The sequence below is a fragment of the Aedes albopictus genome, chromosome 2 (genome assembly GCF_035046485.1).
Source record: "Aedes albopictus strain Foshan chromosome 2, AalbF5, whole genome shotgun sequence".
NCBI lineage: Eukaryota > Metazoa > Arthropoda > Insecta > Diptera > Culicidae > Aedes > Aedes albopictus.
Genome location: NC_085137.1, coordinates 51,720,184 through 51,733,933, shown reverse-complemented (window position 1 = coordinate 51,733,933; position 13,750 = coordinate 51,720,184). Strand labels below are relative to the sequence as shown.

At 38.1% G+C, this 13,750-nt stretch overlaps 1 protein-coding gene across 1 annotated transcript in view; it reads right to left on the bottom strand.

Moving 5' to 3' along the window:
• LOC109409153 (potassium voltage-gated channel protein Shaw) overlaps positions 1-13,750 on the bottom strand; it is a 125,128-nt gene that overhangs the window by 65,035 nt on the left and 46,343 nt on the right. The window lies entirely within an intron of this gene.

Genomic DNA, 13,750 nt, shown 5'->3' with positions numbered 1-13,750 from the left:
AATAATTACATCTGGAATGATTCGAAGTATTTCTACAGGAATGTATTCCAGAAATTCTTTTAGAAAATTTTACTTAGAGATTCTTAAAAAACACTCCAAGAATTGCTTGAAAAATTTGTACAAAAAACCTTTAGGGATCCTAGTTTTTTTTATCTGTATTAACGAGATTTTTAGCCCTAGGCTAGTTCATCTCGAGACCCACGCTTTACTTCCCTTCCGACGGAATAACTCACATTTTGCGAGTTTGTCGGGAGTGGGATTCGATCCCAGGTCCTCGGCGTGATAGTCAAGTGTTCTAACCATCCCACCAGGTCCGCTCCACTAGGGATCCTAGTATTCCTTCAACAATTGCTGCAGACATTGATTTCTACATTTTTTTATCCAGGAATATTCCTACAAAAATTCTTCCAGGTATTCGCTAAGAAAGCTCTCCTGAGATTCCATAAAAAGCTCTTAATGGGGCTTGCTTCCGGGATTCCTCATCGGGTTTCTTCAGAAATTACTTCATGAGTTCCTCCAGGGATTTACCGGAAATTTCTTCTGTTATTCTTACAAAAACGAATTGCGAGATTATTTTGAACATTTCTAGAAGAACTCTTATTGTGATTCCTTCAGAAACTCCCGCAGGAATTAATCCAGGATTTCAAGATTTCCTCAGGAATTTCAACGGTTTCTTCAGTATTTCCCCTGAGAATTCTTCAGAAAATCCTCCTGGAATTCCCTCAGGAATCGAACTTTGTATTTCATCAGGAATGAATCTTGAGATTCCTCCAGGAACTCCTTCGGAAATTCCTCCCGGATTTTTTTTCAATAATTATTCCAGGTATTCCTCCTGGCATGTCTCTAGGATTTCATTCAGGAATTTCTCCAGAGACTTCTGCAAGAGTTCTACCAAGAATTTCTCCAGGTATTACCCCAGGTATTTCCTCAGGAATTACTCCAGGAATTTATTCAAGTATGGATCCAGGAATTCTTCCATGAATTCCTCCGAAAATTCTTCCAGGAATTTCTTCTCTAGGGTTTCCTCTGCACATTCCTCCAGGATTTATTTCATGGATCCCTCCAGGAATTCCACCGATGATTCCTGCAGTAATTCCTCCAGAAAATCCTCCTGGAACTCCACCAGAAATTCCTTTCTGAATTCCTCTAAAAATTTCTCTAGGAATTCCTTCAGAAATTTCTCCATGGATTCCTTCCAGAATTCCTCTAGAGATTCTTCCAGGAATTCATTCAGGGATTCTCAAAATATTCATTTAGGGATTCCTCCTGCAGTTCTTCCATGAATAGTTCCACGGATTTTCCCCAAGATTTCCTATAGAGATTTGTCCAGGAATTCCTCCTGAGGTTCTCCCAGAAATTGTTTCAGGGATTCCTCCAGGTTTTTTTGCAAGATTTCCCCCAAGGGATTCTTCCAAGTAATTCTCTAGAAATTCCTCTAAGGATGCCTTCAGGAATTCCTCAAGAGTTTACTTAAGTATTACCCCAAGAATCCTTTCAGAAAGTCCTCCAGGAATTGATCCAGGAACTCCCATAAGAATTCCTTCAGAAATTACTACCGCAATTCCTTCAGGAATTCCTCCTGGAATTCCTCCAAAAATTCCTCTGGGAATTCCTCTAGAAATTTCTCTTGGATGTTCTTCAGAAATTTCTCTTGTAGTTTCTTCAGAAATTTCTCTTGGAATTTCTTCAGAAATTCCTCCATTAACTGCTTCCAGAATTTCTCTCGAGATTCCTCCAGGAATTCATTCAAGAATTCTTCCAGGGATAGTTCCAAGGAATTTCCACAAAAATTCCCTTACAGATTAATCCAGGAATTCTTCCTGGGGTTCCGCAAGGAATTTATTAAGAACTTCCTGCAGGAATTTGTCCAGAACTTTCCAGGCATTCTTCCTGAGGTTCCTCCAGAAATTGGTTCAGGGATTCCTCCAGGGATTTTTCGAAGAATTTTCTCAGGGATTCTTCCAAGAATTTCTCTAAAAAATTTATCTAAGGATTCCGCTAGGAATTTTTCAAGAAGTTTTTTTAGAAATTTCTCCTGGGAGTATCCCCATGGACTCATCCCGGGATTTCTCCAGCAATTCATATAGAGATTGCTTCGGGAGTTCTTATAAAACTCCAAATTCCACTCGATTGCTCCCAGAATTCTTCTGAAAACTCCTCCAGGAACTCATTTAGAAATGTATCCAGAGATTACTCCAGGCATTAGTCCAGGAATTTCTCCAGGGATTTTTCAAGAAAATTCCCCAGGGTTTCCTCCAGGGATTTCTTAAGGAATTTCTCGAGAGATTCCTCCAGGAATTGATACAGGCATGTCTCCAGGAATTTATCCAGGGGTTACTCCAGGCATTCCTCCAGAAGTTCCTCCAGAGATTTCTATAGGGATTCCTCCAGGCATTAATCCAGGATTCCTTCAAAAATTACTACCGCAATTTCTCCAAGAATTTATCTAGAAAATCCTCCAGGGATTCATTTAGAAATTACCCCAAGAATTCCTCCTAGAGTTTATCCAAGAAATATTCCAATAATTCTTCCTGGGATTCCTGAATGATTTCCTCCTGAGATATCTCTAGGAATTCCTTCAAAAAATTTTTCAGGAATTCTCCAGGAAACCCTCAAGGGATTCTTTTAAAAATTTCCCCACAAATTCTTTCTGGAATTTATTCAAGAATTATTCCTGGTATTCCTCCTGGCATTCTTCCAGGATTTCATCCAGGCATTTCTCCAGGGACTCCTCCAGGAGTTCTACCACGAATTTCACCAAAAATTACCCCAGGAATACTTTCGGTAATTTATTCAGGAATGGATCCAGGAATTCCTCCAGGAATTTCTTCGGAAATTCGTACAGCAATTCCTTCAGGAATTGTTCCAGGAATTCGTCCAGAAATCCTTCCAGGGTTTCCCCCAAGAATTAATCCAGGAATTTCTTCTCCGCGGTTTCCTCTACACATTCCTCCAGGAACTATTTCATGGATTCTTCCAGAAATTCCTCCGATGATTTCTCCAGTAATTTTTCCAGAAATTCCTTCTGAAATTGCTCCTGTAAGTCCTCCAGAAATTCCTCTGAAAATTTCTCCTGGAACTCCATTAGAAATTCCTCTCAGAATTCCTCTAGGAAATTCCTCTCAGAATTCCTCTAGGAAATTCTCTAGGAATTTCTTTAGGAATTTCTCTATGAATATATTCAGAAATTTCTCCATGGATTCCTTCCAGAATTCCTCTAGAGATTCTTTTAGGAATTCATTGAAGGGTTCCTCAAAGAATTGATTAAGGGATTCCTCCTGGAATTCATCCATGAATAGTTCCATGGAATTTCCCCAAGATTTCCTATAAAGATTTGTCCAGAAATTCCTCCTGAAATTCCACCTGGAACTTGTCCGGAAGTTCCTCCAGGAATCCCTCCTAAGGTTCCTCCAGAAATTTGTTTCAGGGATTTCTCCAGGGTTCTTTCCAAAAATATCTCCAGGGATTCTTTCAAGAATTTTTGTAGAAACTTCTCTAAGAAATTTTGCGGGAATTCCTTATGAGGTATCTTCAAAAATACCCCAGGAATTCCTTCAGAAAGTCCTTCAGGAATTCATATAGGAATTCCTTCAGGAATTCCTCTGGGAATTCCTCAGAAATTACTACCGCAGTGTCTCCAGGGGTTCCTCAAGAAATTCCACCGAGATTTACCGTAGGTATTTCTTCAGAAATTCCTACAGGAATTTCTACAGAAATTGATCAAGGAATCCCTCCAGGAATTTCTTCAGAAATTCCTACAGCATTCCTCCAGGAATTTCTGCAGGAAATCCTTTAGAGATTGCTTCCGATATTCTTTCAGGAGATTCTTCAGAAAATTCTATAGGAATTTTTCCAAGGGATTCCTCCGGAAATTCTTTCAGGTTTCCTCTGGGAATTAATCCATGAATTTCAACTCCAGGGATTCCTCTAGAAATCCGTCCAGGAGTTATTTCACGGGTTCTTCTAGAATTTCCACCAGGAATTCCTCCAAGAATATACCAGAAATTCCTGCAGGGATTCCTCTAAGGATTCTTCCGTGAAATTCTTCCAAGAATTCCTCCTGGAATTCCTCCAGAAATTCCTCTGGGAATTCTTCGAGAAATTTATCTTGGAATTTCATCAGAAATTTCTCTAATGCTCCAGGAACTTCTCCAGGGATACCTCCTTCAGAAATTTATCCATTAACTTTGGAGCCAAGGGCTTAAAGTATCTTAAAAAAAGACAAATCAATCAATCAATCCATTAACTTTTCCAGGGAGTCCGCCAGGAATTTGTCCAAAAAATTTTCTAGGATTTCCTCCAGAAATCCATCTTGGAATGGCTGAGAAAATTTGCTTATGATTTCACAAAAAAAAATGTGCCTATGATGCTTCGTTCTATGATTTTTCAAAGTAGGTGGTGTCTGTGGAAAATGTTTGATTTTCACTGGAGTTTTCCGGAAAATTAGGCGACCCTGATTTTTTCAATTTAGTTTTTCAAATATATATGATCGCTACCTAATTTCATTAACCTTCAGAAACTTCATACCAATTTGTACGATAATAAAAAAATGCCCTAATGCTCCAGGCATTAGGGATATCCTTCAGAAATACATCTAGGAACTCCTCCTGTGATTTCTTGAAGAATTCCTCTAAGGATTCCTCCAAGAATGCATCCAGAAATTCTTCCAAGGATTCATCTAAAAAAAATTCTAGTAATTTCTACAGGGATTTCTGATGCGGATTCTTCAGATTTTTTTTCTCGAAATTCCTAGCATAATTGCTCTTCGGATTCCTCCAAGAATTCATCCAGGGATTCCTACAGGTATACTTTTACAAATTACTCCAGGGATTCCTGCAGGTGTTGCTCCGAGAATTCTTGTAATGATTTCTTCCGAAATTTCTCTCGGGATTTTTTTAAAAATTTATTCAGCGGTTAGTTAAAAAATTACAGTATTCCGTTCATAATGTTTTTCAGGGATTCACCCCAGGGTTTTTTAGGATTACTTGTAGATTTTCTGAATAATTTGAAGGATTTCTAGAGGAATTCCTCCAGTGATTTGTATTGAAATTCTTTTAGAAAATTTTAGAGGGACATAGAAGCCAAGAAATTCTCCAAGAAGTCATCCAGGAATTCTTTCACAATTATCTCATGAATACCAAGTCTTACAAGTCCAATCATGAATACCTTCAAACTTACGATTACATCTAGCAGCACCAGCTTTTAAATATATTAAAAAACCTCAATGACCATTTGAATTTGTGCGTTGTTTGATAGACGCAAAAATACCCCTGGCCCACGAAATAAAAGAAATTAATAGTGACCGACTAGAAATCACCTCCAGCTTTGGTTTTAATGAATACACTCGCTCAATTGCTTAGTAGTTCTTTCATACATTTGTTTAAAAATTCATTTATAGATTAATCCGTAAACTCTTCCAAGAATTTATTCAATAGTCTTTCCAACACCTGGATTTCTTCCACATATTTTTAAAAGATCTACAAAAGGCGACTGAAATATTAACGCGCACTGAAACGGCAAAAAGTAACAAAAGCCAAAATCTCACCAAAATACTGATGAAAATTATCTAAGTCCGTGATAACAGAGAGATGTTCCTTCTTATTATCATCTGCACGAAAAACTGTATTCATAGAATTTCCAGTAATTCAACAAAAACTTGATTTTTCAATGATCCGTTCATACAAAGTGTCAGGCGATTTTGAGAAGGTTTTTTAGGTAATTTCTAATTTTTATTTGTGCGATAACAAGCTGCCTATAAAAACTTCTCCACACATACTTCTGAAAATTATTCCAGTAATTCACCCAAGAATTTATCCAAAATAATGAAACGATTCCACCACAATTTTTTCCTCTGATTTATCATGTTATGAACCAAGGTTTTCTTTGAAAACTATTTTACAAATTCCTGCAAAAATTACAGAAATTGCTCCTAATCGACACTGATTTTCCATCAATACTCTCTTTGTGTTTCTACAGAGTGTGTATTGAATTTCCAAAGATTTTTTGGTTAAAATACGAAGAAAACAGACGTCAACATCCTGCTACCGTCGATGGGGGTGACAATGGGTCTGGGGGGGTGAGATTGGGTCAAAACGAAGAAACATAAAATTTGAAATAGTTCATCAACTATCGCTAATTTATATTGAAACCTTTATATTATTTCAAAAAGGAGATGTTTTTACACGTCATGATGCAGAATAAGATGTTTAGCAATAATCGTTTTTTGTTAAATTTGTGGCTAAACTTATATGATGAAACTACTAGAAAATCACTCTGAAAAAATTTCTCCTCCGTAATGTTTCACACAAGTACATAACCATAAATTTTCTTATTAGTGGTTAGCTGTAGGTTTTGCCTAGTAGATGCAATGAAAAAAGCGGGCTGTCATTGCTCTTTTTATTTAAAAATTCAATATTTTCTACCCTATGTCTAAATATTAAGAATAGGGGTGAGATTGGGTCAAGCAAGTTATCGAGTGCACATAACCTAAACTAAAAATTCAACTTGTTATTCAGTCCCCATTAGACGTTAGAGTGGTACCATGTTTACGGTATCTTCATAAAAGCACTTTTTTTTTCGAAAATATGTCGAAGAAGTGTCAAGCGAGTGTGTTCATACGTTTAGTGCCTAATATCATTTATAACAAAAAACCCATGCGTTTGGACAGCTCCTCTAATCATCAGCTAATCTTCAGTGTACTGCAATATCGTAAGCTCACAAAATAAACTTAATAGCGTTCATCTTCCCCATTCATTTTTGAAATTTTAAGGAAATAACGTGAAACTACCAGACGGTAGTGGGATCCAGGAAATACCGGGGCTATAAAACCGGTAGCATAGCACAATGTCGGAAAGCGAACGAACGTCGAATTGCGGCATACGAGATTGGCATGTTTTTTATTTCAATCAATCTTTCAATGCGCCCCTCGCTCATTGTAATCCTCACTCCTCACATAGATGTTGAAATTTTAAATGAGGATGATTGTGGTAGCTAAAAATGGCGATACAATATACGAACGTTATTTTATCAAATTTCAACGATTTATTTGGTTGTATTAGCCCTTTTAGATGGATTAATCATTTCTTGAAATTACCTAAGTTTTTATTCGTCATGGTTACATTGTATTTTAAGTAGGTTTACTAGATATAATCAATAAAATTAACTTATATTCTTAGATAGGCGATTTCGAATACTTTGACCCATTCTCACCCCCTCTAAGGGGTGAGATTGGGTCAATTTTCAATCATTTGTAGTTTAGTAAGCAATTCATATAATGTGATACTTTCTTGCCAAACTATTATTACCACATAGAAGAGTATATAAACCAAATAAAAAGTTATTCCGACTTCAATTGAATTTGTTATTTAACAAACAATCTTTGAGTATCCTTTTTTGACCCATTCTCACCCCCAACGACGGTATAGAAACAAAAAGAATCATTGTTTAGTTTATTTTGATGAAGTTATTAGCGAAAGAGAAAATTGACGAAGAGTAATCGATCAAATCAGTTGAATGGAAAATCATTGCCGAAATATTCCAACTAAGCAGTAAGCATTTAAAATTGTCACAATAGATGTATCAACTGGTCGCAGTGACTTAGATACCCAAACAGGAATAAAAAAAGCATTGAAAATACCTAGCACTCCTTAAGCATTATAGCTGCCTCTAGGACAAGGCGTTTAATGCTAATTAACCATAGTACCGCCTTTAGTGCTACTCCTCAGCATGTTTTGGCAAAATAATGGGCTGTCTAAGTGCTACCCCTTCAGGAACGTCGTGTCAAAATGTCGAAGAAGCGTAACGCCAGTAATGCCTCGTCGAACAAAAAAAAAAAACAAAAAATAAATTAACGTCTGCTTCTCGGTCTCTCAGCCCGCTTCTCCGCTTCCTCATCCTTCCACACTCCAGCTGGTGATAGATGGTACTTTATGCTTGTTTTAGTAGTGATTTGGGTTCGAACTTAGGATCCGAAGATACTGAAACATGTTTACTTCTGAATCTACTGCTACTGCTCCACGATGTTACAGCTGTGCCGATGGCGTGCGTTGAATTTATCCCCAATATAAATAATGCTTGGAAAACAGTTTCAGTTGGAACACCCAAAACTTGTATTCAAAAAGATATTCCGTAGTGTGTAGAGCTTTTCCATTTCTTTTCGATCTGTAGCATATGATTTTCTCTTCCTCTCCCGAATATTCTTATGATCCGCTCTAGGATCGGCCAAACCATCCACCTATTCAGCATCAGCGCACATTTTCCGACGAAATCTCAATTAGTCATTTTTTGATGGCCAAGGTTCATCAAACCCAGTTGCAGAAATGTTTGCTTCTGAGCTCTTGCATTGGTGAGAAAAAAAAACGAAGAAGCAAATCAGATGCACAAATTTGTAAACAGAAGCCTAGATCCTGTAAAAGAGCGACACCATGTGCTGTGAAATGCATAACATATCTCCCATCCTCTTTGCTCGTAGCATTTAAAAAGAAGTTGGGAAGCATTCTGATTGCTTCCGAACGAAAACACCGCAAGCAGTTGAAATGCTAATTTACAGCCTAAAGCTTTTGAGCAGCACAGCAAGCATCTCAAATGCATAATACGGGCTGCTGTACGGCTTATTGAAATGCTTTGTGGTTACCTGGATTGTTTTATAGTATATTCCAAAAAAATGCTTTGAAATTTTCAAGGATTTTTTATCTACAAAATTCTCCAAGGATTTCGTTCTGTTTTTTTTTAAATATTGTTTCTTACTTCCAATAAAATCCTTTCACTTATCTGTACAGGTCAAACATTTCTCCAGACTTTCATTCCAGGATTTTCTCAGAAATTCTTCCACAGAATCCGTGATTTCAACACGATTTTCTCAGAAATTCTTACCAGGGTTCATTGTAAGAATTCTTCTAAGAACATCTCTGGGATTTCTTTTAAGTTTTTTTTTTGAAATTCTTCCAAGGATTTCTCCAGAAATACTTCTAGGGTTTTCTGCAGAAGTTGCTAGTGAAATTCTGTGTAAGAAATCCTAGAAGTGTTCAAGGGTGAACTTAGGGAGAAATCTTCGGAATTATTCCTGTAGGGGTTTTTCAAGAAATCCTTTGCAAGAATTAGTGGAGGATTTTTGAGGTAAACCCGTGACCGTTTTCATGTAATGATTTCTGGAATCTTAGAAGAAACTTATGGGAGATTCCCTGGAGAATTTCTTGGAGCATGCCATGGGAGATCTCTTGAAGAATCACTTGGGGAAAGCACAAGAAAAGCAATGAAGCAGTTCCTGGAGAAACCCTTGGGGAAATTACTCGAGTAATCTTTATTACAGTTCTTGGAGAAATTCATAAAGGTATTATTAGAACAACTCATGGAAATGCTGCTAGAATTCCCCCATATAAAGAAATCCCGGAGTATATTTTTAAGTATTTTTTTGAAATCGTTCCTCTTTCATTTTGAAAAGATTTGAATTCCTGGGGAAAGTGATAAAGAACTCCTGGATGAATCCCAGTAATAATACTTGGAGGAATTATTAGAAGATTTTTTTGAAGTCTTTCAGGAGCATACATTGGAAGATTGTTCGGAGGAATGCATGAAAATACCTGGTATACCATTCAACTCTTTGGAGCTGGTGGGGTCATATATGACCCCGGCGATGCAACTGAGTATGACAAACGTTTTCGACACCAGCGAGGTGGTGACATCAACGGCGAAACAAGATGGCTCTAAAGGGTTAATGAATTCCCGGAGAAATCAATGGAAGGTTTAGTGAAGAAGTGTTTAAGGTTTTCTCGAAGAAATTCCCAAGGAGTTTTTGGAGATTTTAGCGAGGAATCGTGCTAGATTCCTGGATGATTTCTTCAAAGAACTTCTTTAAAAAACTGACGAGAGTTTCCTGGAAATCCTTGGAAGATTTCTTGGAGAAGTCGTTGGAAGCATTCCAAAAGGATTCCTTGGAAGGATTCATGGAAAAAATCTTGAAGATGATTGAAACAATCTCGAATGCGCGAATTGGAGTACAGGTCGGACTCGATTATTCGGGGGTTCAATTAACCGGGGGCCCGATTATCCGGGGCTCGATTATCCGGAAAAAATGGCTCGATTATCCGGGGACCAAATACTTTTTCGTTTTGTTTGCTCAATTTTAGATGGCAATATGTCAAAAGATGTAGCAAATGTCAAATGCAACACCCATAAATCAGATTCAGCCTATTTGAGAATTATTTTTATCATGCAGATTTTTCGGCTAAAATTCCACTCCTAACAATTATGGTTATAATCATGCCAGCCGTTGAGTTTAAGGACTATAACATCATACAAGCTTGCTTCTATGTTTATCGAACTGTTTTTGATTGATATTTAATATTTAAATAAAAAAAGTTTGGCTCGATTATCCGGAAATTCGATTATCCGGGGTGAATTTTTTTCGGAGTCACCCGGATAATCAAGTCCGACCTGTAATAAGTGTCCGGCCATTTGGCCGAATGCCGTTTGGCCGAATGCCATCTGGTCAAACGCCATCTGGCTGAATGCCATCTGACCGAATGCCATTTTGGCCGAATTGTGATCAAAAGAATTAAGAAATTGTTGACATTCTAACTGCCATTATGATCATCAGAAATTTTTACCTTTTTTAATCATATGCTATTCTTCCTAGTTTTCACATTCAGAAATCAGTTGTCGTTGAAACTGCCAATATTTTATCAATGATTTTATTTCTTTGAGTTATAGGCTATATTGATGCGGGAAACAGTGGCATGGTCACTTCAGTTCATAATTTATTTTTCAGCCAAACGGCATTCGGCCAAATGGCATTCGGTAAAATGCCCAATGACCTTTTTGGCCAAATGGAGTTCGCCCAAACGGCATTCGCCTAAATGGCGTTCGGCCAAATGACCCGGGACCGAAGAAATTGTAGAGGAAATTCCTTAAACAACTTGTGGTGCAGTACTAGAATTATACATTATTGACGAAATAGTATATTTCGGAAATACTAAGATAAATAATTGGAGGAATTCTCGGGAAAATAATGGAGTAATCTTTGAAAAAATGGTTGGAAAAAATCCTGAAAGAATCTGCGGAGAAAATTCCTACAAAAACATTAGATTTGAAAAATATCCTGAGAATGCATGAATGAGACCTTAAATAAATCATTGAAAGAACTCCTTAAGAAAGCTTTGAAGTTATTTCTACAGAAATTGTGCGCAGAATTTTTGAGATTTTACTTTGCTGAAATTTAGGAAAAAATATTCTGATGAAATTGATCCGATTTAAAGAAATTCTGAAAGTCATGGAGGAAATATTTTGTAAATTACCATGAGAATTCCTTGGAAGACCTTCTGAATGATTGTATGGAGGAATAAATCTAAAGTGTTTTTAGGAGGAATTTCTGGAGCAGTCCTTAGAGAACTGCAAACAAATTCTCGGAGGAATTTCCAAACAAAAAACCTAAAAGATCTCCAAAAATAGCTCGAGAAACTCTTACAAAAAAATCTGGAGGAACTCTGGCATAAATTTCAGGTGATATTGCAGAAATATTTTTTGATGAACTCATGAGAAAGTTTCTAGGGAAATTCCTTAAAGAATTCCCGGTAGACTTATCAGAAGAATTACTATTTGAACTGCCGAAGGAACATAGGGAAGAATTTCTGGAGAAACTTCTGGAAGGGTTTTCGTAAGAATACCTAGGAACGTTTCCCAGAGATACTTCTGAATAACATTCTAGAGCAATTCCTGTAAGGAACAACGCTCTGCAAAATTACTGGAAGAATTATCATAAACACTTCTTATTGATAACTTCGAAATAGATGGAGAGTTGCAAAGAAGAGTGTGGAGTGTGGTCTTAAGAATCGTTAACTGCTCTGTGGTAAAGATAGTTAACGCGCTCTGTCTTACGAACTGGAGTGTCGTGGGTTCAAATCCTGTAAGAACGACGGGGATTTTTACACCTTCACACCTTTCCATTTCAATATATGTATTTTTAAACACATGTGACTACAAACTTCTGGCCTTACGTATGTTCAAGCTTGCCACAAAAGTGCAACTTATTGGACGCAGTGGCTTAATTTCCCCAACAGGGGAGAAAAACAAAATGTTCAAGCATATATTGACTATTTCAAATACTATAAACTCTCAACGTTTTCAGTTCGTCTGTGAGACTTTCAAAAAGCTGGAAAATTGAATTTGTTGAAAAGAGACAATTGAAATATCGATGAAGAGTTATGGCTGAATAAGACAATTTCAATCTAGCTACAATGTCCACTTGCAGCTTGCCTGAAAATCTCAAATTACACATGACAAAACAAATGAAACTAATTTCACTTTCTGATGATCCCAAAGTTTGCGTATTTTTCTCCTATTTTGCGATCGGGCTCCGGCTGGCGTCACCAACCGTATCTGTCGTTGATACCAGCCCAGCATATTGGTGGGCGTGATTCGCAATCAAGTATGACTTGGCAAGCTCGAAACAGAGATTCTTCCTCTTCAGCAGCTGCCGCTGCGGTTGATTAAGTGTAATTAAACTTTTCTCATCAATAGCCGGATGACTTTGTATTGGGTAAGAGAGGAAGGGGACTATTATTCTGACGTGACACAAAAACTTTACCGTCCCGAACAGCAATTAATTCACGTATTGTCGTTGCGTTGGGATTAATCTACTGGGACTGGGACTGGGAAGGAAATAACTTGTTTCATCCATACCAGTAGCATGATTAAATTTTGAAAGCCTGCAATCCGAACCACAATAGGCACAATTTACAGTCACGAGCCTGCTATAAATAATAAACAGGCTGCAAAAAGGATTGAATTTATCATGTGGTCTCTGGGATTCATTTTCTCTTTGCGGTCCATTTCCCACACGACTCTAGAGGCAAGATATTACGGTATTGGAAGAAAGTTCTCATCCTTTCCTCCGTGTGACAAAGTGCTTCGGTCACCACCCTTGTCACCCACCCGATATCGTTTTCCTAATCTCATTCAAAAGTCAAACAAGGAAAGACACTCTCCACCATCGCCGCGCCACCGTCTCGGCCTATATCTAAGGGCACTCCAGGGGCTTGACCTGCTTGTTTCAAGAACCAATTTTTTATCTCTTTTCGAGCGAAATGCCGGGCAGGAATGAACACAATCAATCAGAAAAGTTCTTCCGCATGCCATTGTTTGTCATCTAGCGGGCCGTTTTGCCGGACAAGAATGGGCGTCATATTCCAGCTGACGGGACATTGGAAGCAAAACGTGTGTTTTTGGGCAGGGTTGCCATTTTTCTGAACTTTGAAAATGCCATAGAATACCTTCATGACTGTGAAAATGCTCACAGAACGATAAGCTGAAAATCAGGCTCGGTTTCAGTTGGGACGGCACATCTGGAACCCCTGGCTCGAACTCCTTTCGTCGAAATGACGAACGTGACAAATGGGGGGTACAGTTTGTGGCCAATCCTCTCGAGACTGATGGGCAAACAGCCAAGAAAAGTCTTAGGAGTGGGGTATGATAGGAGAAAAGCTATCAGAACGTCAATTTAGTACACTAGCAGCACACAAGATGAGACACATCTTTCGCTTGCCCAAAACCGGTTGGCGCTAGCTGGCTGGCTCGTGCTCCTCCAAGGGGATATGCAAACAAAGCATCAACACCACAGATACCGATGTCAATCGGATGATGCCCCTCAGGGGGTTCGAAATCATCCCGAACGGGTGATAAATTTGTCGGTTCGACAAGTGTGATTCGACGAAAGGCGATCACCCGGTGGGAATGGGCAGGACTTTAAAGCCAGTTA